The 24,766-nt window shown below is 28.2% G+C and overlaps 1 protein-coding gene across 4 annotated transcripts in view; it reads left to right on the top strand.

Moving 5' to 3' along the window:
• Positions 1–24,766, top strand: part of LOC121129701 (uncharacterized) — a 371,351-nt gene that overhangs the window by 158,510 nt on the left and 188,075 nt on the right. For all 4 annotated transcript variants that reach the window (XM_071893235.1, XM_071893232.1, XM_071893233.1 and 1 more), the window contains one exon: positions 19,475–19,616. The gene's annotated coding sequence lies outside the window, so the exon portion shown is untranslated. The remainder of the gene's footprint in view (positions 1–19,474; positions 19,617–24,766) is intronic.

Below are 24,766 nucleotides of genomic sequence, written 5' to 3'. Positions count from 1 at the left end.
AAATTCCATATTCAATGTTATATTATAAAACATAAACGTTACTTTATTTCGCAAATATGATTTCAAATATGTGTTTACGAGTTTATTTGATAAGAAATCATCAAATTCTGAGAAGATGTAAGTAACTTAATGGTAAAAAAAATATATTTTGAGAGTTTTATTTGAAAAGGAATTTATGCATCGTTTTTTAAATGCGAAATAACTTATTTTAATCATAATTAATAAAAATTTCATTTAAGAAGATCTTTTAGTTCAGCAGTGATATTGATTTGATTTGATTTTTTTTTTGATAAAATGGAAATTTCTCGAGGTTAAGTTCTGAAATGTTTTTAATTCTCTACAATAATGATTTATGTCGAAAAAAAGGAAATTAAAAAATCAAAAAATAAATTCAAAGCATCTTATTTTTTTTTTTTAAATATTAAATGTTTGGTATTTCCGCGAAAAATAATGATAAAATCTAACCGTCACTATGTAATTTAATATTTATGTCGTAACATTCATTCTCCAGTCTCTCCTCGGAGAAACACACATATCCTTAATCCTTGCCACTTAAAGAAAATTCTGGTTTCTGCCTTTGTGATCTAAAAAAGAGTAACATTTTTTAAAATATAAACAATACTTAATAGCTTAATAAATATAATTAAAATATTTTATCAAGCAACAAATCTTATATAAATAGTACAATATTATTTTTTTTAAATACTCTTCTTTTTTACTATGAATTTGTATGTCTTTACAGCAACTAGACATAAAAGTGAATCAAATCAGCTGGTTTTAGACAATATTTTCCTTTATTGTTGGATTCATTTTATCTTTTGTAGAAATGATGCTTATGCTTATGCTTAAAATGAAAAAAAAATAGTTCTTATTCATTAGGTCAAAATAGGTGGGAAAAGTAGGAAATAAGAATTTGTTTAGAAAACATAGTAATCCTGAATATTTTGAGTATATGCGACTTATACAGGAGTAAACAAAGAAATTAAGACCGTATCATATTTTGTTTAAAATAATAGAAAAAACATTTTTAACTTTTTGAAAAAAATATGGCCCAAATTAATTATTTTTTTAGGTATAGTTTTTATTAGATTGTATGTATTTATTAAAAAATAAAAATCATGATATTTTGCATGAAAATAATTAATAAATGACATTAATTTAAGCCATAAAAATATTGATATACATTAATTTCAACCAAATGTCACTTTGTAACTACAAAAATGAAAATTATCGTTCCATTTTTCTAATCATCTATCATAATACATTTAAAATAGAATGGTAATCATTTTATTCTTGCAGGGGAGGAATTACACATACAGGCATAGTATGTTTGTTTGCATTTGGTGATGATCTATCATAATAATTGCAAATGCAGTCATTGTGTTGTTTTTTATGTGCAAATACTCGTACATGCATATAATCATGCGGTTGAAAAATGATGAGTTCATTTTGGAACTGTTTTGAACTTTGATATCCTTCCAAAGAAAAGCAGTCTTCTTTTTATTGTAAGGTCTTACAAAGCTATCTCTACAGCAATAAGGACTTTTTCAAACGCAATTTATCTTCAGCCAGTTATCAAATTAAAAAATAAAACCAGATTCTGAAAGTTTAATAAATTCTGATTGATTTAATTTAATAAAATCACATCCAGCCTCAATTACTTTCATTATTCAAGATTGAAAGTGCGATAAAGTTCCAGGGGGCTCGATTGGTCCAACACAAAAAAATCTATAATATTGAAATACGGCGAGTTTTGAGACATAAAGTATAGCGAAAGTCGTCAAAATTGTGTTGAAGCCATTTGATACTTTTTTCGAGTTGAGGTAATTGCTGTTGCCTCAAAATCCCCTTTAAAGGCCTCAAATTACATCTCAACCTAACAAACCAATGTTACTCACTCCCAGAGTTCGAGGAATTGATATGTTGCATGCTTTTTCAAAAAAATAAAAAAAAAAAAAATCGTCAATTGATTCAATTTTGCTCCAACTTTTACAAATTTGAACAAGCTATCTAACATATAAAAAATCTTTTTTATTAGCCTTTATGCCCAATTTATCGTTTATATTAACACTTGAGTCAGAAGATAGCTTTTAAAATAAAATAGCTTGGTATTGTCGTGTCAACATAAATAATTATTTACTCAGTTCGACGCAACTTTAATCAATGATTTTTCAACTCAATCCTATTGTTGAGTCGGTTTCATATTTTTGAGTCGGCTTTTTTTTTTTATAATTAAAACTCATCAAAGGTTTTGTGGAGCTGTCTCAAACTAATTTTCTTCAATCTCAATTTGTAATGTTATTTTTTAATCTCGTACACGATAGACTGAATATTTCATTTTGTAACCCATGGCACTATCTCACAGCTACTAAAAATATGATTTCATTGAAGTTTATATGAAAAAAATAGCCGTATTAGTTAATGAAAATTCGATAAGTATTACATAAAGTACATATTGAAGGACGAAGATACTTCATAAGATATAAATTAATAAATATACTCAGGTTTATGTTTTTCCTTTTGCTAATTAAACTATTTGACTCGACTAATTGTCGACACAACTCTATAGAATTGTCCTACTAAAAATTCATAAAGAAAACTATTTTGTGACCTTTAAACTATTGAAATAAGGTTATTTTTCAACAGTTTGATCAAATAAGTAAAATATTCAAAGTCGTATCAGTTATTGATGATTATATATTAATTTATGATCAGTGGTATGACGTAATAAAACGTTATTTTGTATTTGAATGTGAAAAATAGTACTTATAAATAAATCAAAATGTTTGTGATTGTTACTTTTGAAAATTTGTTATACAAGGTAAATTTTGAGCGTAAATAAGATACATACTCTATACAAACGACCCTTCTATAATACATACATTAACTCCTATAAATTCAATGACCTCATTTTAGAAATCTTTATTTCTTTCTTTCATTCGATGATTAGTTCCTGATATTTTATTTATTCGAATGAAAAGATTACACCAATACATATGGTTAAAAAAAAAGTTTGAAATAACCAGATTTACGGAACCATTGATTCAATTTTAACCAGCTAAAGTATAGTGCCAAAAACAAACTTTCATCCTTTTTATCAATCTTTAAATGATCCCCTTTTTCAAACATTATTTTCGTATCATAATTTTCTTATTTGATCTCAAAAATCAAATTATGGTCATTGTAAATATAAATATTTAGATCCATTATAGCCCAGCAATTTTTTTTTCTAAAGATTTAAATTTAATTTTGTCTTAATGTTTCTCTACAACAAATCTGTTAATGAACAGGACTAGTACATTTATTATATGGTTTTATCAGTTTCTATGTAATTTCGATAAGTAATACAAAATGTGAGTACTACTTAACTATTTCTGTATATATTAGGGCTCGTACGGTACAGGGTTGTACCGCAGTTAGTATGTTTTTATGATTAGTGCTCTACGTTTATATATATCGCATATTAAATATTTCGATATATTATATACATAAGTTTGGTTATTTTTTTTTTATCATTCTTTATTTATGTTATATATTTTAAATAACCGAAATATTCTAATTGAACCAGACCTATTTTATAAAAAAAATAAAACATTATTTAAAAGAAATTGAAAAAGAGATAATTATTTATAAAATGTGGTATGATGGAGAGAAAATTTAAATAAATTTCCCAATGTTTCCATGTTAGCTTCACGATACCTCGCAACTAAAGTTTTGGTATATCTATATCAAATGAAATATTTTTTTCGACAGCTGGCGATATTGTGACTGCACATTGGTCTAGTTTATCACCAGAAAATGTAGACAAGTATATATTTTTGAGAAAAAAGAAAATTATAAATTCATGAATGATACGAATATAACCTGAGTATTTTATTTATCAACCTTTGTTTTTTGAGAAGAATATTCAAGGATATTTTTTTTGTACAGAAAATAAATTATTAAAGATTATAGTAAAAAAACAAAATTGAAAAACTACATTAATTCTATTTAAAAAAAATTTAGTACTATACCGTACGGAACTGCTTACCGTAGAGGGCGTTCGGCGGTTCATACAGAATCGTGAGTTTACTATACCGACCCAACCCTTGTATATATATATTTTTTTAAATCAAAAGTAATAAAGGAAATATCAGTCAATTCTAAGTAATTATTTTGAGCAGTATTTTTATGCTGCTGTTATTTCAGGACAACTTTTTTTTCACATGGTTATCTTCAGTGCAGTCAAAATTTCTTTGATTCCTTTTGATTTCTGTATATAATACATTAATACAATATTTTGAACTAGATTATGTTTTCATTCTTTTTATGATTCCTTATTTACGAAGTCTTGTCAAAATATTCCGTATTTTATTGGATGTGATTGAATTAGTAAGTGATATGATTCTTTATTATATAGCTACTCAAGATAAAAGGTAATTTTTAAGTGTCTTTTACTTCCAATAATATTTTACATGTATATTTAGTGTAATATAATTGGTATCCGAAATACGATATAACTATGGTATGATATCTTACCAAAATTATCAGCATTTAACATACAAATATATTTAACTGAATTCGAAAAAATGCTACGCCTAAAAGAAAAAAACCTGAAAGGATATGTGCAGAAATAAGCCCTACTTAAAATGTGGGTATTTTCATTTTCTTCATTATAACGGGGAAGTATACTGACAAATGATTTTTTTGGGAATTTTACGTGAAGAAGTATTTAACTGTTATTTTTATATTAATAGAATAAAAATTATTCAATTTGAAGTAAAGCTTTTACTTGATTTTAAATTTATATAATTACTTAACAAATAAAGTAATAATATGTGTTCTTTTTTCTTGCTCTAGAAAACGCCTGTATATGTCTAGGTATTTTGTCATAAATCAAAAGAAATTTTATTAGCTCTTTTGAAACCATTTTTTTTTAACTTTGAGATCCTTATTGACTCATTTAAAAAAATTGGGTCCTATTTCTTTTAAATTTCATATTTCTGAAGTATAAGTGAAGTCCAAAAACGTCCTGTTCAAAATTCAAATAGCTTCACTGGTCTAACAAATCTCATTTAAACATAAACTTTACAAAAATAATTATTTTATTAAAACACATCAGTTTATCTTTAGTGAAAAAAATAAGAAATCCTCCCAAAAACGGGACACTATAATGTAAATAAATGGACTGTAGAAATAAAATATTATATTATGGTCAAAACTTTATTATGAACCGAAAAAACAATCCTTTACAATTATTTCTATAAAATAATCCCCTTCATATGTTGGCCGCAACTGGTCTTTCAATGGTCCATTCTTTCGCACAAATTTTCGATGACGTGTTCGAGAATTGTGACCGGAATCTCACGAGCAACTCGCTCAATATTTGCTTCCAATGCTTCAATCGTCGCTGGTTTATCCACATAGACTTTTGTTTTTACGTAGCCCCAAAGAAAAAAGTCCAAAGGTGTGATATCACACGATCTTGGTGGCCAATTCACCGGGCCAAAACGTGAAATTAATCGCTCACCAAAATGATGTCCTAATAAGTCCATTGTTACGCACGCTGTGTGGCAAGTGACACCGTCTTGTTGGAACCAAATATCGTGGAGACCAAGTGCTTCAATTTGAGGAACCAAAAAGTCTGTTAAAGGTGGCAAATCGATTTTTCACGATCTTCGTCTACACTCTCGGCTATGGCCGCAATATTTTCTACGCTGCGAGCTGTACGTGGCCTACCAGACGACGGGACATCCCAGCAAGTTGCTGTCCCTTCAAATTTTTCAATTATTCTGCGAATTGTGGATTCTGAAAGTCGATTATGTGGACCATAAGTTGGGCGTAATTTGCGAAAAACTTCTTTCACAGAACGCTAATTTTCATAGTACAATTGAACAATTTGTACATGTTGTTGTGGCGTATATCTTTCCATGATGAATTGTAAAACAATACTGAGTAAAAATTACATATGAATTTGACAGAACTCGCGCGCCTGTCAAAAAATCCCTACTGGAAAAAATTGTTCGTTTTGAATTCGCCTTTAATTATAATTCGTCATTAATGTGGACATTTTGGTCACAAAAATATGAAAGATAAAGGTCTATTTGAATAATATGTATGCCAGTCCAAAAAAGGTATAAAATACATATATATATATACGAGTATATGAGGTTGTTCTGAAAAAATTCATATCAGCGTGAAAATGGAAGCAGTTGTAAATAAAAGCTAGTCACATCTATCTAGCATGTATTGAAAGTTGCTCACTACAGTTTCAGCTATTTTGGACTCAATAGAGTAAGTTGATGGGTATGTTTTTGGGAAACTGGACGAGATCAAGTGTTACTCTTTTGGCAAAGTTTATGTGCTATAAATCTTACTGTAGATAAAATTTCGATACACCATCATATCCCAAAACAAATACAGCCCAAAAGGTGGACTGCAAAGATTTTTGTCAAATGAACAATTATTTTGGAGAGAAAAACGCCAAGTACTATTTAAACGGGTTACAAGGAGATTATATTCGAAAATAAAATAAAAATTTGGAAAAAATGTATTTTATCTTTGTTAGATAAAATGCTTTTCGGACCACCCTTGTTATGTATGAACAATTTTCTTTTATACATTATGCTAAATAACAGAAATGCGTTTAATTCGGATTTACATGTACATAATAGGTCTAAGAAAAAGTAATTTCGTATTTTGTGCTTTATTTCAATACTTTATAAGAAGTGTTACAATCATACGATTAAAGCCAAGTATTCCTTGCTCTGTTTGATAATTTATTGGCAATAAGAATTCAACTTAATAATGCCCTTTTCGTAGAAGCCCTATGCCCGTATTGGCAAAATACTGGGCCAATCAATTTTTACAAGCCTCTATTGAGGCCAAATTTGTACCCCCAAGAGTGTTGGTCATAGAAGGGATATGTAGAAGTCAATTTGTAAATGGTCTGGACTGTAAGGTGGATGCATCAGAACTTACCATCACAGGTCCCGAAGATATGGCGCGTCATCAAATATAAATGCAGCCTGACGTTGTCTTGATGTGATTCACCTATACAGCCGTTTTTGTTCGATCGCTATCTTCAAACAGTGGATATGTTCACAGTAGAAGACAGAATTAAGCAGGAGAAAAATTGATCAAACCACTGTTTTGCAACATGATCTGAAAGAGTTTCCTTGGTCGGTTTTGACACGTTTTTCCCTTTCAGGTAGTAAAAATGTAGGATTCTTCTTTTGAGACCTCCATACTGGACGTACGGTAATTCACATCAAAACCGATCAAGCGCCGTACTTTAAACTTTTTTTAGTATATACTCACATCTTTACAACACCGTATCGTATGATCCGATGTGAGAAATTATAACCAAGATGTATTTGTTATAAGAAAAGGTTGGGAAATAAGCAATTACTTTTTCTCAAACTAATATATATCCTTATTTAGTTTGCAAAATTTGATCATATTTAAATGAATATCAGTTGACTAATATTTCGAAAAATTTATTTTAAATGAATGATCATATCATACAGAGAGCATTAGTGTCGTAGACAATATCTTATCGTCCGACACCAAAACAGTACAAAATTAATACATTGAATGATCAAAATGACTTTTTTATATTATTATTTCAAATATAATTTTTTTTTCAACACACATATTTGTTCCTAAATATGTACAAATAACGAATATTGAAATATTGCACTGTATAGAAAAATGTACATAATTCTTTTTGGAAAAATTAATATTACAGATGTAAATACAAATTATATATTATAAAAAAAAAATTGAATATATCATACATATATTACAAATATTTCTGCAACAATTTGTTGAAGAATATTTTTCCAATAGAATATTTATTTTTGGCAAAATCTATAAATAATAAAGAAGATGACAAAATAAATTAACCCATTCAGAAAGTTTGGATTCCAGAGATTTAAAAGTTTGATTTTATGTAGATTAAGAAAAGCTGAGATCATAACAGTTATGGTAACAATAGTATATTGTATAGTATTTTTTCCTATTGATGGCATTAATAATGTGTATCTCTCGTTGTATCAGTGCAATTGGGGAATATTAAAAGGCATCATTACCTTGATAAATTTTTGTATTAAAATTTTTTTTAACAGTTTTGAGACTGTTTGACTCAGTATTCAGCACAAGGAAGATTTTATAATTGTTCATTTATTTTGGTATTATCGACAAAGGGGATACTTTGAAAATCACAAACAAAACGAAACAAGAAAAGGTTATCCATATCTTTAAAAAAATAATATCATCACTACCCACATTTGCATTTTATCCAAGAACATCTGAAAGTAAGATAGTGAAATTTGTCCTTTTTTTTCCATTTCTACGAATTCAGGCCTAAAGTACAATGTTGTCTTACGCTATTTAAAAAAAAATTATATCTTTGATCGAGTGAGTTGAAAAGAGCATTAGTAATCATTATTCAATATTATATCCTGTACAATTGCAAGATAACCAAGAAATAATTCGTATCTATTATATTTCACCGATTTATAAGGATCAATATTGGAATTATACGTAAGAAGACCTAAAAGTATTTCTTCATGAGTCATCATGTTTGATTATTCAACCCAATGATCGATGAGAAGCTATACTTCATAGTGCTTATTCGGTAGAAAGGTTGAAGATATTAAATTTTACTCCTTGCCCTTTGTTAAGCCTCATGTCAGACAATTCTTCGTTGAGGAGCATGTCAAAGTACTACGAATTATAATATACATATTAGTTGTAATGGTCAAATTAGTCAATTTTTCTACAGGACACGTGATTTAATAATTTAATACGAATATGTAGTTTTATAAATTCAGTACATGGACAATCTGAATTCTCTGTTTTGAAATTTTCTTTCTTATTGAGAAAGTTTATATTTATATAATAGGATATGAAACCTGGGCCAGTCATCCAATGTTAGTTTATGAAACTGCTTTCATTTAAAAGAAGGTTATTAAAATTTAAAAATTACATAATATTTATATGTTTTACAAGTATTTTTAGTAATTTACTAGGCTTTTTAAATAATTATCTCTTTAACTTTTGTAAAATATAGGGGTGAGTTTGTATATTCGCTATTTAGGTGTGTCCTCCTTTTTTTCCTAGTACTGCTTGGTTTATCACACCTATACGAAAAATTACAATGCAATTTTTGACAAATTTCGATTTGTTTAATCTGGTCTTTTATTAATTTTCTGAACATTGATTGATTTCGAATTAAATTTAGGTAAAGATATTAAAAACAACCTATCATTAGATAAATGTAATCTCCAATAGTATAATCTAGTAAGTACTAGTGCGTTTGGGACATTCATCTTTTTTCTTTTGAAATGCAAGGTTACAAGAAACAATGAAGTTCTTAATGTGATACACATTTGATCATAACCCATCATTCTCAATAAATAACATTCACTAATATTTTTCAAAGCTTACCTGGTAAAAGATGTGAATGAAAGGAAGAATGGAATTATTAAGATTCCATGAGAGTTATAAATTAATCATGTACACTCAATATTAATGATGGATCATGAAATTACCTATAAATCGCTCAAAAAAACACACACATTAATTTCTAAAAATATTTCATATTTAATGTAAAAGTAACTTGATTTTGGGAAATTGTACTGTAATTTATATTTAATATCTTTCTTTTATTTTAGAGAGCTTCATATTTAAATCAAATAAAGTTAATAGTAAAACATTTCCAGGCCTAATAAATTTATAAGAGTATATTTAACAATGTTCGATAATAATATAAAAAAGCCAATGTCGACTATAGTTAACTATACACTATACTTAGAAGAAGAAAAAAATTATGCTATACGATGATATACCGCGTGGTCCATTGAAATCTGAACTCTTAACAATTCATTAAAGGATTAAGGTTGAGTGATTGAAAATAATTAACATTTTGATTGATTAAAGCATAAATAATTAGTTAGAAAGCAAAGAAATCTTGAGCAATCTTGCTTACATACAAGTCAAGAAAATTGCATTTGAACGAGGTCATTTCCATCGGCGCACTCCAAGCAGTGGGGCGTCTCCAGGAGTTTCACACTAGAGAGCTATCACAAAAGGTCATCGTTGCTGCTAAATGAAGCTACATTAATGATTAAGGGTACTCAGACACACATCTATTTTTTTTGTATTAATTTTGTTGAAATTCAATTGTTTACTAATAAATTGTATCTTGTTGAATTTTAAAATTCAGTGTTTAGATTTTAATGTACCATTTGGTACATCAAGAAATTATAATATATATATATATATTTCAAATGATGCAACATACTGCTAAACTTCAGAAAATGACTTATATAACCAACATATATACATTGATGAAAAAGCAGAAAATATACCTATATAATAGGTTTACACAAGTTTCCATCGAATCTCAAGGAAAGACAAATGGATAAAGGTCATCTAAAAAGTAATTAGACTAGCGATTAGACTTATCCTTCAAATACCAAGAAACCTCCAATGTTCAATTTATTAAAATATATAATAGAGGTGAGTAATATCAGAGATGTCATGAAAATATCTTGTAGTTTTATTTGCAAACCAATTCCATGAAGACATTTCGAAAAAAACATATACTGCTACAATTAATGGTTATTCAGAGAATAATTAATCTTTATTTGCTACTCCCATTACTCTGCTAATGGAGGTGGAAGACTTAATTGATATATCATGAAAGAGGAACGCAGATTTCGTCCTAATTTCTGAAACAAAGTAATCCTCATTGATAGGAAAATGCTCTGTTTTTTCAAAAAGGAGTTTTCACACAGAAAAGAGCATTTTCGGCATAGTATATTACTTAGTACCCGTAATATTTTTGCTGTTCCATCCTCTGTTAGTGTATCCCATGGTTACTTTATCCACTGTTTTTCATAAAAGATTTGCTTTCTTGGTCACACAACCTCTTTTTTTTTGTAAATAAAATGCATCATATTTAACAATAGCTCTCCAACATAGAGTAACCATTAGAAACACACTATTTCTCGCTTAATTAATTTTTCAAGAGGAGCAGTCAATTACTCATTCAAATGACAAACATTTTTGTATGTTTTTATGTAAGCATGTTCAAAGCAGCATCAAAGTATTATTATATACCTAATATTTACGAGTGAACAATTTTTTGATTTATGATCATATGAACATTTCAACTTATTTTAAAATGCACTCAATAAAATCTGTCAAGGTATAAATATGTTAAAGACAGGAAACAATGAATATTTTCAAGTGAAGAAGAATTAATATATTTAATTTCTGTATATATATAAATATATATAATTTGAAACTATTTCAATTTAATGGGTACTCACACATACATATATTTCCATACTCAATTGTGAATGAAGTAGTTGAATTAATGTTTTTTATAATTCTTTTCTGATCAATTAATCTTTTTAATATAATTTTATATTCTATTATTACTTGGCAATTAAAAAAATTAAATTATTTTAAGGATCGTTTAAGGCTTAATTTTCTTTACCATTGTTATTTTTGATTTCTATAAAAACCATTCATCATTATATTGCAAATTTAATTGGCTCAACATAATTATTATTTTAGCACGTACTTTGTAGAGAGGATAACAGAATGGACAAATAAAAATCTAATCTTTCTTGCTAGACTTATAGATAGTAATATGGTAAAGAAATACATATATTCATAATTATACTAAATGTTTTATATTAATCTGATTTCATAAGCTTTGCTACATTTTGATACTTAGGAATAGTAAAAAGATACATATTTAATAATATTTCCATATTTAATAAGAGGCGCTTCTTTAAGTGAGAGGAATAAAAAAGCTTTAGAAATAATAACAAGAGAAAAAAACTCCGTCTCCACCGAAACTCAATTCTATAGTTTAATTTTGTTAATCATTTTATTTTCATTATGTTGTGAGTTAATTGAATACCAGAGGAACTCCCAGGACTCAAATTGGACTTGAGTCCATATTTTGAAGACTAACAACTCGGCTTGATCTCACAATCAAAGACTCGATACTTGACTTGCCCTCTATAGCTAAGACTATTGACTCGAAAGCTAGTGTATACTGAACTCACGAAAAGCCTAAACTCTAATATTCTCAAAAGAAATATGATCAAAATATTGAAGAACTTGGACTAACATTATAAGGACTTTTCCCCACTTCTATGGAATTCTATTCAGCTTATGACAAGGACTTAAAGAGCGTCTACATAAGTAGCATTAATTTTGTGCTAGACTTAATTGTTTAGACTCATAATATATGCCTACTACTTTATCTTCCAGGATCCTATGATTTTGACTTAAAATAATATTCTGCAAAACAAGAATAAAATATCCAATGTAATCTGCATTTATCCTCTCTTCCAGGATTATAGCATACTAATATTTTTATTTAATCTTTGATTAATATTGTAATAACAACAGAATTCCCATAAATCAAAGTGTTTTGACCCAAGATATTGAATTTACTAAAATTATAATTTAAAATGTGGAGTTTTTCAAAACATGCTATTGTATTTATGTATAGCTATTACTTACTTCTAAAATATAATTTAACTTTCCACGTTCAATTCTTAAGTAATTTTATGTCTTCCATTGGTTATATATAAATTTGTAAATAGATAGTTGAAAATATAATTGTATAGTGTTTGAGTAATTGCTTATTAACTTAACGAGATCTGGATTAGGTATGAAATTTGCCTAATTACAAATTTGGAAACTCAGAAAATGGTTTTTTTTCTCTACATATCTAAAAAAATGAATTATGGATATTTAATCTGGTTTAATGTCCTACTTTTTTTAAATACAAATTTACTGAATTAACACATCCAGACTGTTAATTAAATTTGTATCACATAATTGGAGTTTATATTAATTAAATGGGAGGATCACATTGCTGAAGGATTGGGAATATTAGAAGTAGATAGTCATATAATTTGCAATGAAAATTTATCAATCTTATAGATTAAAATCTATTTTTAATTTAGATAATTCGATATTTATTATTATACACTATTATATTCCCTATTAAATTGATTTAGCTGTTTGCTTGAAAAAGATAATTATTTTATTATTATCAATTAGTTAATAAAGAATTTTGGCTTTATTTTAAAAGTAAATAATGGTCACGTTTGGTTTAGATTTACAAAGTTAAATATTATGGAATAGAATGCAAGAAGTAAGGATTGCTAATTCAAATTTTCTCAACTTTTGATGTTTATAAATAAATTGATGTAGACTAAAATACATACTAAAATTATTTATTTACATCTCAATATATATAAAATATTAACATTAAAACAAAATTATTGATAAATTTAATAATAAACCAAAAACTATATTTGGTTTTATTAACAACTATAATTAATTATACGATAAACATATGGTTTCTTATCCATAACCAATTATTATGAATGCAAGTGGTAGACAACAAAAAACCCTCAAACAAAAATAACCTTATTATTCATTGTATCGAGGATGACTTGTTCTTTGTACAAATAAATTTCTTGAATAATTTTTTGTAATGTTTTTTTTTATGCAATGTGTGCAATATACACGTTTTTTTTATCTCCTTTTTCAAATATTTACTGTGCAAATTACATCCATCACATGCAAAGAACTTATTTTTTATTCCTCGTGATTTGAACACATCTGGAAGTTATCGATCTGGTTAAAAAAATGTAGCTAAATCTATATTTTTGCTATCACGTTACATGATGAGACTTATAATAGAAAATAAGTAGATTAAAATTTTAAAAATAAAGCAACAGAAAATGATGTGTTACACTTTCTAATAATTTACTCAAAGATGATGAGGAATTATCTTGTACTAAATAATTATTTCTTAAAGATTAAATTGATTGACTATCTACGATTAAATTGATAGATGTTGTACGAGAAGAAGTTGATGGAGGAACGAAATCGTTATGGTTAGAAGTAGATGGAAAAACAAAATTGTTATCTTGAGAAGAAGGAATATTAGCTTATTTTGTGACGGATAAGTTTTTTATAGACTTAAGAAAAATTATTTTTTTCATTACAATAAACCAAAGGAACACCATTTTTCATTAGATATTCCATTCTTTCCTCCGGTAATTTTTTTTTTTTTTTTTTTTTTTAAATATAGGAACAGGAATATATAATGGCAAATCAGAGTACCGAATTCCAGGTTTTAATAAATTTATAGGAATAGCTAGTGTACTATATCATCATTTTTTAATATGTACAACTCCAGAAAAAAACAGATGTGAAGGTAAATGTGTGATAATTTTTTATTCCCCTTAAAGGGCGGAAATAATTGTCTAAAAATGTCTTCCAATTATACCATTGAATTAGTTGGCATTCACTCTTCTTGGATGATATCACACTAAATTTAGTAGATGCATTTTAGACTACTTCGACTAAATCTTCAACACAATCAATTTTATGCTGATTATAATATGATTTTAAAATGATACCAAATCTGCGGTTCAGTGAAAACTTTGTGTGATTTTCTACAGGAAAATGTATATAAATTTCATGAAATCACCACAAATAACCATGTAGGCCACAAACGCCATTATAATGTTATTTTTTTTCTGGCCTCTGTAAAGGAAAATCAAATGTGGAAAGTGGAAAATTAAAAAAACCAATTAAAATTTTCTTAACCACAATTTATTATTCAAGACGTAGAATTGGACTTATACTCTGTAGTTCATGGTTTAAGAGAGACGCTACACAATTTGACCCTCTCTTACATGTTTCCTCTAAATATTTTACAATAGCATAATATAGACTGAGAACATTAGAAATCAAAATGTACCTGTTCAGCCTCATCAAACATATATATATTGAACGTTCCTAGTCCTTCATTCTCAATAACAAAAATATTAACTTTATAAAGAGAAATAAAATGAGTTTTTCCAATTGTAGTATTGACGTGTAATGAATTGATTTAGCCTCAGAAAAGTCCGTAGTTAATAATGAAACAGATTCTTGATGATTTTTAGCGTATTCAATCCTCGAATTGTAATTTCTACGATCAGTTTGAACATACTACAAGTGCTCCTTAATACCTTCATCTATATTCAATGTCCAATTAACCAAAGGGTTAGTTTGTAGAGATCATCTGAACATCTGAATTTATCGTATCCTTGATCCAAACATGATTGTTTTTATTTATTATATTCAACTTCCCTATTCCAATGACATTAGTAACGTATAGCATTGAGGTCATAATGAAATGCTACACTTCCTGGTACAAAAATACCATGATCCTTCATTAAGTTCTCCCGAAAATGTTTAATACCATCTCTCTTTTATTTCTATTTCTATTGTACAAGTTATTAGATGGATTTGCAGTCAATTTATGATGTTAATGTTTGAATCCATTCTTTAAATAATGAGTATATAGTCCCTTAAATGTAGATCTACCTATAACCAATAGGAAAGGAAAAGTTGTCTGACAGACTCTCCGCCCACTAATTTGTAATTTGATCTTTTTAACTTCCGTATCCAGGGCAGCAAAATGTCCTAAAGCAATGGCTTTGTGACTCAATGAAGAAATATAAGACATTTCTAAGCATTGATCTCCCCGATAAGAAATGTCTTCGTGGTGCTAAAACAATTAAAAGAAGAAGTTTTATTTCCGAAAGTATCCAAAAGTCCCTGAAAACAAGAACAACCATTTTCGAGGAACCTGTTAATTCCTTGTCCGTCTTCCACATCCACATCGCAAAATGTTACATTTCCATGTTCAGAGATATCGTTAGCAGATGAAGATGAAATCGGGGATCTCATGACAATATTAATATAACTAATCAACCAAATGATGGCGTCAAAAAAATTAAGATATATTATATAGTTAAAAAATCATTTCAGATAAGCCTGGTAAATGCTTAATAATACCAACATCAATATGAATTCTTTCCTATAATGCAATATCATCCTTTGTCATCTCTGAGAGGCTATATTGGCGTCACTGATGCAGTAACCTTTAATAAATATCCCTTTAAATTAAACTAGAGGTTCTAAGTAATAATAACATGTCCGGTCTTTGTGAAATTTTTGAGAAAAAGTGGTAAAATTTATGGTAACAGAAATATCCTTTTCTATTTCTTGTTATCATCACACATATAAGACCAAAACTTTCGATAATTAGAAATAAGTAATTTTGAAACCTCCCATTTCGATGCAACCAGTATATGATGAGATCCTGATTTTGACCAAGGAGAACTAGAAAAAGGAGGTCGCACCTAAATAACGAGAATACAAACTCAGGCCTATTTTTTAAAGAGGAGAAAATCGTATTACCTTATTTTTTAAAGATTAACCATATAAATGCATCATTTTTTTATAATACTTATAAATCAAAACAGTTTCATATTGGCTGGCTGGCCTACGTAGCTTCATAAGCAAGTATAAAGTAAATCAAAAAGCAAATTTCTATTGAACAAATATTAGTCTTACAACTTGAAGCCAACAAATAATTAAGACCCTATATTTACTTAATTATATAACCACATATTATTATTTAGAAAGGAATTGACTTGTTTTGGCTCCCAAAAATGGTTAGGACCAGCCGTTTGTTCACTTCTGAGACCGTAGGAGGCTTGGAAATGCTTGATTTCTCCTTTTATTATCTTGGTGGCTGAGGGCCTCATATGTAGGGTTCCTGTGAAGAGGGCGATACTTCAAGCTAAATATCTGAATAGCTCTGATTTCTCAACTCTGATAGGCTCCGCTACTGCCAAATTCTCTGCAATCATGCTTTTACGGCTCGATAATGCCAAGTCCATAGCTTTTGTTTTTGTAGGAGCACTTTGAATTTTTAAGGAGATACTTAATAAAATTAAAAGCGTTATATATTTTTCTGAAATTCCAGGAATGTTCAGTGTGATAAAATTTCTCAAAAATAGAGTGCTGGGCAACTTTTAAGTGCATGCATAACTGTGTTGAACATTTTGCCACAGTCTTTACAGGGATTATTAAGAAATAGATAACCCGAGGATACTTATATGCAGTAACTGAATATAGTGTTTCTAAATGACGTCAGCATTGATAATGTCAGCCATTTAGGGGCCTTAAAAAACTAAACTTTATAACTCTTCATGGATGAGGAGGCAAACAGTAAATAATTTAATAAAAAAACAGAAACAAAAAATAATTTGAGGGACTGCAACTCCCTGATGTATTTACAACGAGGAAATTAGCCAGCATGGTTTTTGGGGAGCTAGTAATCTCGAGCAAGTGGCCTCCAAAGTTAAATATAAATTGCAATTTACATTATCTACAAGCACAATATGACAATGTTTAGACAAAGTTGGTCAAGAGGAGAGAAAACATAGGGTATTAGGAAAAAAAACAACAAAAACTATATTTTCTGGCGTGAAGACTAAAAACTAGACTTTTAAGTTAGTAATTTATTTATAAAAGGTCGATCATCTCATCTATTACTCTTCTTTCTCTTATCTTACGAGAACAAAGTGTTACATCCAAACTAAATTTTTAATATTTATATTATTGAAGATTTAGTTTAAAATATTTTTAATCATTATTTATTATATTTCATAATGACTGCAATTATAAATTGTTTTTTTATATTTGTATGTTTTGCAATATTTATAAAGTTAATAAAGAATCAGTTTGATAATTTAAAAAAATGAATAAATATTTTGACTAAAACTTGGAACAAACAAATAATTCAGATCTTGTATTATTTGAATTTATGTAATCACATATTTATATTGAATTATTAAATCATGTGTCTTCCAGAAAGTTGACTAAATTCACTATTTTAACTAATATGTACAGGGTCTTGCTGATAAATTTGGACCAAGTTTAAGGACACCAAGATCGACAAATAATGGTTTTGGAGAATACCATTTTTTCAATATTTTTATTCTATATGTCCTCCTGTTTCAAGGACAGTCTCCACACGGGACTTGAAATCAGTAAAAGACTTTGAGACCTCTGTATCGTCTATGGAACTGGTCACGACCTGAATATAATTCTTCAAAACCTCCACGTAGTTATGGAGGGTTGCAAAGGCAACCCCCCTCCAACTTTCCCTTCATATAAAAATCACAAATATTAAGCTAAGTTAAGTCTTGAAGTCTAAAAAATGAGCACACATTATCCTTCAGGCATTCCGGCACAGTCTTGGCTTTATGGGCGAGGCGGAGTCCAATTTGAGAATGTGCCTTCTGCCTCCAGCCACTTTGTCCATCCAGGGCTTGACCAATCTTTGAGCACGTTCAAGTAGACGTCTTGATCAGCTGTTGCTAGGGCTAGAAGAAGTATGGTTGCACGTAGAAGTATGACGTGACCCTTACTGCTAATGATTTCCAGGACTTTCACGATGGCTGGGGTTTTCGTCTGGCCTCTCTAGTGAGCTTAATTAAATCTTTTAACATGTGTATCCTCCTTAGGACATAGCTCTTGTAAACTAAGTTCTCATTGATGGCCCTGGAGATCATACTACAGTTCACGGAACGGTTTTTGGCAAGGATGCACATGGATTTGCCTGAATAAGCTTTGATGGACCTCTTGAGCCCAGCCAGGATCTTGGGGGTTCTACTTCAGTTTGGGACTGTGCTTTAAACTACTTGACATACCCATGTATTTGTACCTCTTTATGATGGTATATATAGTATTTTTGGGGTACATCATGTGGAGTATGATGATATCATCCTCATGAAGTGGAATTGTGTTTTTCTTCTTCCAGGAAGATTATAAAAAAAACTACTTTTATTTATCACTGTTGTAGCTCTTGACGTCTATAAACTTAGTCCAAATTTATCTGCAATTATATATATTTGATTGATGCAGTTGGACACAAAATTAAAAATCCTAGTCAAAATCATCAGAACCTAATTTTGCCACTGATTCTAGGTAAGAAGATCACAAATACAAAATTTTAGGAAATTTGCTTAATGTTTACCTCGAGCAAAATTGCAATTTCTAAACAAGTATCAAGCAAAACTTTTTTTAAACATAATTTTAAAAGTATGTTTTACAATCAAGTGTTTTTGTGAAAGAAAAAAAAGAAAGATTATGATATTTTTTTATTTTTTTGTTACTTTAATTTCCTTGATTGTAGAAAGCAATAAATTATTGCGCCTAAACCGTTTATTAAATAAAGAATGCATTATTAAACTTCCGTTCAGCCAAGAAGAAGAAAAATAATTATAGATTAAGTTTTTTTAGTTGTTTTCTTGTTTACTAATTATCATCTTTATATAATGATATATATTTATAATTATAATTAAACTAGTAACTAATTTACACATATAAATATATAGATCATTCGTCAATTTTAAAATACCAACTAGTTTTTTTTTGCTTTATGTTTCTTTGATTTGGAAGGGAATAACTTGAGCCATGTCTCATGCTGTAGAGCATTTGTCTTAAAGTCAGTAATTTTGATACCATGTTATACTTTGATGTCATTTCTAACTTGATCAAAAAATAATGCTGATGTTACAATTTCTTCACTTAGGTATGAATAATGTACCGCAAATGCCTTGATTGCTGCATTTACACAAGTTTTATTATTGATCTTCATTGGTGTGATGCAGTTACCCCCGAAATTAGAAATCCTTGTCATAATCAGCCGAACCTAATTTTAGTACTGCAACTAGGTAAGTTGAAAACAAATACAAAATTTTTACAAATTTGTTTTACGTTTACCTCTAGCACAATTGCTATTTCTAAACACGTGTTAAGAAAAAAAAAAAAAATATTGTGCGTGTTTTCTTGAAGTACTATCAAAATATAATCAAACAAGTAATGTTTTCTACAGAATGGACAACTCATCTTACATCTCCCTTTTTCATGGTAGTAGATAAATAAATAGAATGAATTTAAAACATTTTTGAAAGCTCAATAATTGTTTTTTGAATGTATTAATAATTCAGAAACAAATCAAGTATCATCACAAACAAATACGAAACAGAAAGTATATTAAAACTTGATATTTTTTTAAGAAGTTGGAGGAACAATGTAAAACAAACAAGATTATAGAAGTATAACTCTGTCTTTGGGACGAATAAATCTCCATGAAGTTATAAATTATGGAGAGCTTATTCATTTCTGTATCTTTCTACACATTTGGAATAAAGATAACTACAATTTGAATGTTGATAATATCAAGAATATAAAACATTATCTTTATTTGCTTTTTACAATGAAACATTATTATTTTTTTAAACTGTTCCTCCATTTTTTTGTTTTGTTTATTGTCTATTGTACAATAAAATATACAAAGGACTTTTTTAAATGTATTTACAGGTATCATAATTATCTTAACTTATTTAACATGAATAGTAAAAATGTAATTGAAAAACTTTTTTTACACATTTTATTGCTTTTATTAATCCTTTTCCTCCTTTTTAAGTATAAATAATAAAATTATCTAATTTAAAAACAAATTGTAATTAGAAAGCCATGAGGGTAAGTTATTCTTCGTCGAACGTTCCAAATTTTCGAACGTGTAACGTTTACGCCACAAATTTTGATAATACTTCAACCGAGGATATCACAGGATATTTTTATGTAATCTTAACACATTTTCAATAATCGTTTAAAATTTCAAATTCATTGGTGATGATGTACTTTTTGTGTAAAATAACTTTAAAGTTCCAGGTTCTAATAACATGAAGTTAAAATACAACACACTTTTATATTTTCTGGTGTGTAAGATTGTCCCCCATTTCATTATATTAGAACAACCTTGCTATGTTTTAGTTGAATATAAGTTTTGACATAATCATTATTAAATATTTGCTGCATTTTTGTCATATTTTTTTGCAAAATAATTGCTGTCTGATAATATAAACCAAATAATTGACAAATTCATATTATGGGATAGTTTTTAGTTTTTTGAAATTGTGAAAATAGCCTAATAAATAGCTAGATGCCGAACAGAAAATCATTCAAATAGCTGTAGAGGAGGAAGAAGAGAGGGTAAGACCAGATGCACGGTACATAAAATAGAAAGAGAAGCCTCCTTCAAGCCTCACCCTTAATTATATCAATAAATTTAAAAAGGGATAATGTAAACTTCCGATAATATAAATAACTCCATCTTGGAAAGGAATATAACGGATCCACCTCTCCAAGATAATGTCATTTATTCTATGGATATTATTTTATTGACGGTTCAATCTCTTTCTGGATTCTAACTCTAGCCAAGTATCGTATGAAGTCTCTCCGAGTCCGAGTCGCCTAACGTCAACTCATCACCTTGTGAAATTATCAACATTTCTTGTTCAAGTACAAATAGTTGGTTTGGACCTCCTTACAGTTGCTCATATGAATAACATTAAGTCCAACTTGATTAACAGGACAATTCCATTTGAAGCAATGTCTATGTGTGGAGTTGAATCCTGGAGTCATTTGGATACATGCATTTTATTGAGGGAAAGATATGACAAGGCGGGAGATGTTTCCAATAAAATCTAAGATATAGATTGCCTTGCTTATGAATATATTAAATCAAGTGTAACATAAGTCTTCCAACTGAATTTACCTTATTCTCGACCAAGAGGACAAATTTGTGTCTGTAGAGTAGTAATGCAAAGACGTCTAAAGGAGACGCTGTGATATTAGTTATTATTAACAAATAAAACCAAGGAATTAAAGGGCTAAAATATCAACATAGCCAATCAGAATACAAATGATAACTCTTGTTTCTTGAATGTAATAAATGATTTAGAGTTAGAGATAATTCCTCTTCATAATTGATCAAACATTATATCACGATAATATAAATTTGGAAATGGAAGAGTCCCAATTGAATTTGGGTTCGTATTGCAAGTAAGGATTTAACTTTCTGGTGTTAATGATACGAGAAAACAAATTCAGACAATTATAACATATCTTAGGAAAGTTTGTACATCCCTAAAGTGACTCTATACAATACATGGTTAGAATTAGAATCTGGATTAATATTTCCCCAAAAATCAGACATTGGAGGTATATATGGAATATATGACATTATTTTTTTGAACTGGATCCATTAATTCCTTCCTGAGACGGAGTTGGAAGCACATACAATATACTCCCTTTTATTAATATGATTCAGAGTGAGGATTGAGGGAGGGATGTTTCTCTTTCTAATTCATTTACTATGTGTCTCTTCCTTCCTCAATTCGTTTTCATAAAATGATATGAAATCCTTTAACCCAAAGATTGCCAAAGGATCAGGGATTCCCCTACATACAAGTGTTTACTATTTCATGGTGTCCGAAATAAAAAAATAAAAATTTGAAACTTGTCCGAATTTATGAACATAGGCCGTTTTCTGAATGAGTTATTAAATTTTTAATAGCCTCTTTGTTCGATGTTCCTATGAAAATATTCTGATACACATTTCTTGCTAACATATTAGTCAATGTTTTTTTTTTTTTTAAATATCGAATATAACGCACGATGTCTATATAAAGTAAATGAACGTAAACACCTCTTCGATGTGCCCGGCAATGCATAATTTACCTAATATAGAAAGAAAAAAGCCACAAACATCTATATTTAACTTATTATTGCATTAGTTGCTTCCTGAAACACGGCATCAAATTTGGTACATATTTAGATTGCCTTATGTAGAGATGACGTAATTCATATTTATAGTAAATAAAATGAAGTATTAAAAAAGTTTTTATTAGATAAAAATAAAATATTAAACAAATTATAATTCGCCAAACTAACGCGATCCGTTTTTATTTGAATGCTTCGAATATTATTACTTCATATAAAAAAATACTTTCGACAATTATTTATAAAGAATTTATTCTTTATAAATTTTATATTGTGGATAGTACACTGGATTATTCCTACTTATTAGACGCCGACGAATAGACAAATTTTTCTTCATTACTATAGATATGGCTTTAAAAAAAAACAAAAAAAAAAAACAACTACCTTTTAATTCTACATTTTTCATGAGCTCACTCACACGTAGTTACTCAATACTTCTCATTGACCTTACTAGTAATTAAAAAAAATCGACTTTTTTTTTTCTGTAAAAATCATACCTTTTAGATGATTTTTAAAATTTCCACTACTCAAGCCTTCATATCTTACAAAAAGGAGTATCAGAGTTTGCAAATCTTGTATTTATTTGATTATACTTTTAATTATCAAAATATAATTTAAATTTAATGGATCAACATTCAGAAGAGGAACAAAATTGACAACTGACAAAATTATAAATTTCAGTTGGATAACACCTTATTAGATAAATACTGTCATGTAATTTAAGTAGGAATAAATTCAAATAAATATATATAGAAGTTCATAAAAAGTGTGTCAATCATGCTACAAATTTTCATTAAATTTATTTACATATATATATTTTTTCAAAATATATGCTTTTGACATAATAACAAAATAAATATAATACATTTAAAAATACTTTTTGTCTACTGTTTGAGACATGCAACGGAAATAGCTGTACATATTTACATATAAGCTTTCTGAATGTATAAAGTAAACTCTAATAAGCATTGGATTTGAAATGTACAACTATTGATTAATCTACCTTTTATGCTTATATGTCTAACATATTCCAGCACCCTCTATTTTTTTTCCAAATAAGCATTTCTTCCTTAATTTGAATTTGCTGACATTAATAAATCTTTTCATAAACGTATATTTTGTATTTTAAATTAAAGAAATGAAATTTGCTTTTATTTTAGTTATTTTTCCTATTTGTCTCTACAAGAATTTTTGTACCAAATTTTTAAAACTTATTTATTTCCTTAAATTTCTTTAATACAGAAATGTTTTGTTACAAAGAGTAATGATGTTTTTTACAAATTATATATTTCATTTAAAGGGCAATTTGATTTGTAAATTACTGTATAAACCATAGTTTGTACAATAAAAATGCTCATCATTCAATTGAGAAATAATTTTTTTTCTCTCTTCCCAAATAAACAAAATTTTCCATTTATTATGAAATAAAAGGAATGAATAGTTTTGTCAAGACGAAAGATGCTAGAATGACTTTTCTAAAAATTTAGCGTATATTAAATTTAAAATTTTCAACAATTTCTCGACAACAACTATTAATAAATTAGTTTTATTAACCCTTTGGGTGTGTCGAAAATTACAATTAATGTAGCCAAAATTGATTCTTAATATAAAATAATGGCAATTTAAACTTTTTTTTATTTTGAAGACTATATCAGGATTAAAATAAGTTTTAAATCAAATAAAAGTTCTAAGTCAGTAGTTTTCAAACTTTCTAAATTCTCAATGGAGTCATGTCAAATCAGCCAATTCTCATAAAAATTAAGGTTTTTGAGATTTTCTTCATTTTTAGATATGTTGTATCCCTTATTGTAATAATTCCCCTACCAAAATTTGAAGTCATTACTTTGAATTGTTACCGAGTTGTTGATGTTTTCTTTAAGGCTCCATTTCCCAAATATTGACTGGTTCACATAAGGTTCCAAAAACTATTTTGATAATATTTGGAAAAGTACTCGTAGAAAAAAAAATCATGTTTGATTATTTTTTGATGTAGAATCCAAAAACACATTAGAACAACCATTAATGAAGGCATTACCTTCAAAAATTACTATTTTTGTTTCAATAACTGCACCCTCCACTGCGGTCCATATCTCATAACACCCCTATTTAAAAAAAAAAAGTCAAATTTATTTTTTACATATTCTAAAAAATAGCTAAATGGAAAGTTTGGCGTTTTGGAAATGTCTATTTAATACAAATAAACAATTTTACAAAATGTTAAAATCTACTCAAAATTTTCACTTTAAAAGATCAA

The sequence above is a fragment of the Lepeophtheirus salmonis genome, chromosome 14 (assembly GCF_016086655.4).
Source record: "Lepeophtheirus salmonis chromosome 14, UVic_Lsal_1.4, whole genome shotgun sequence".
NCBI lineage: Eukaryota > Metazoa > Arthropoda > Copepoda > Siphonostomatoida > Caligidae > Lepeophtheirus > Lepeophtheirus salmonis.
Note: the sequence above shows the minus strand (reverse complement) of the source record. Positions and strands in the feature narration are given on the sequence as shown.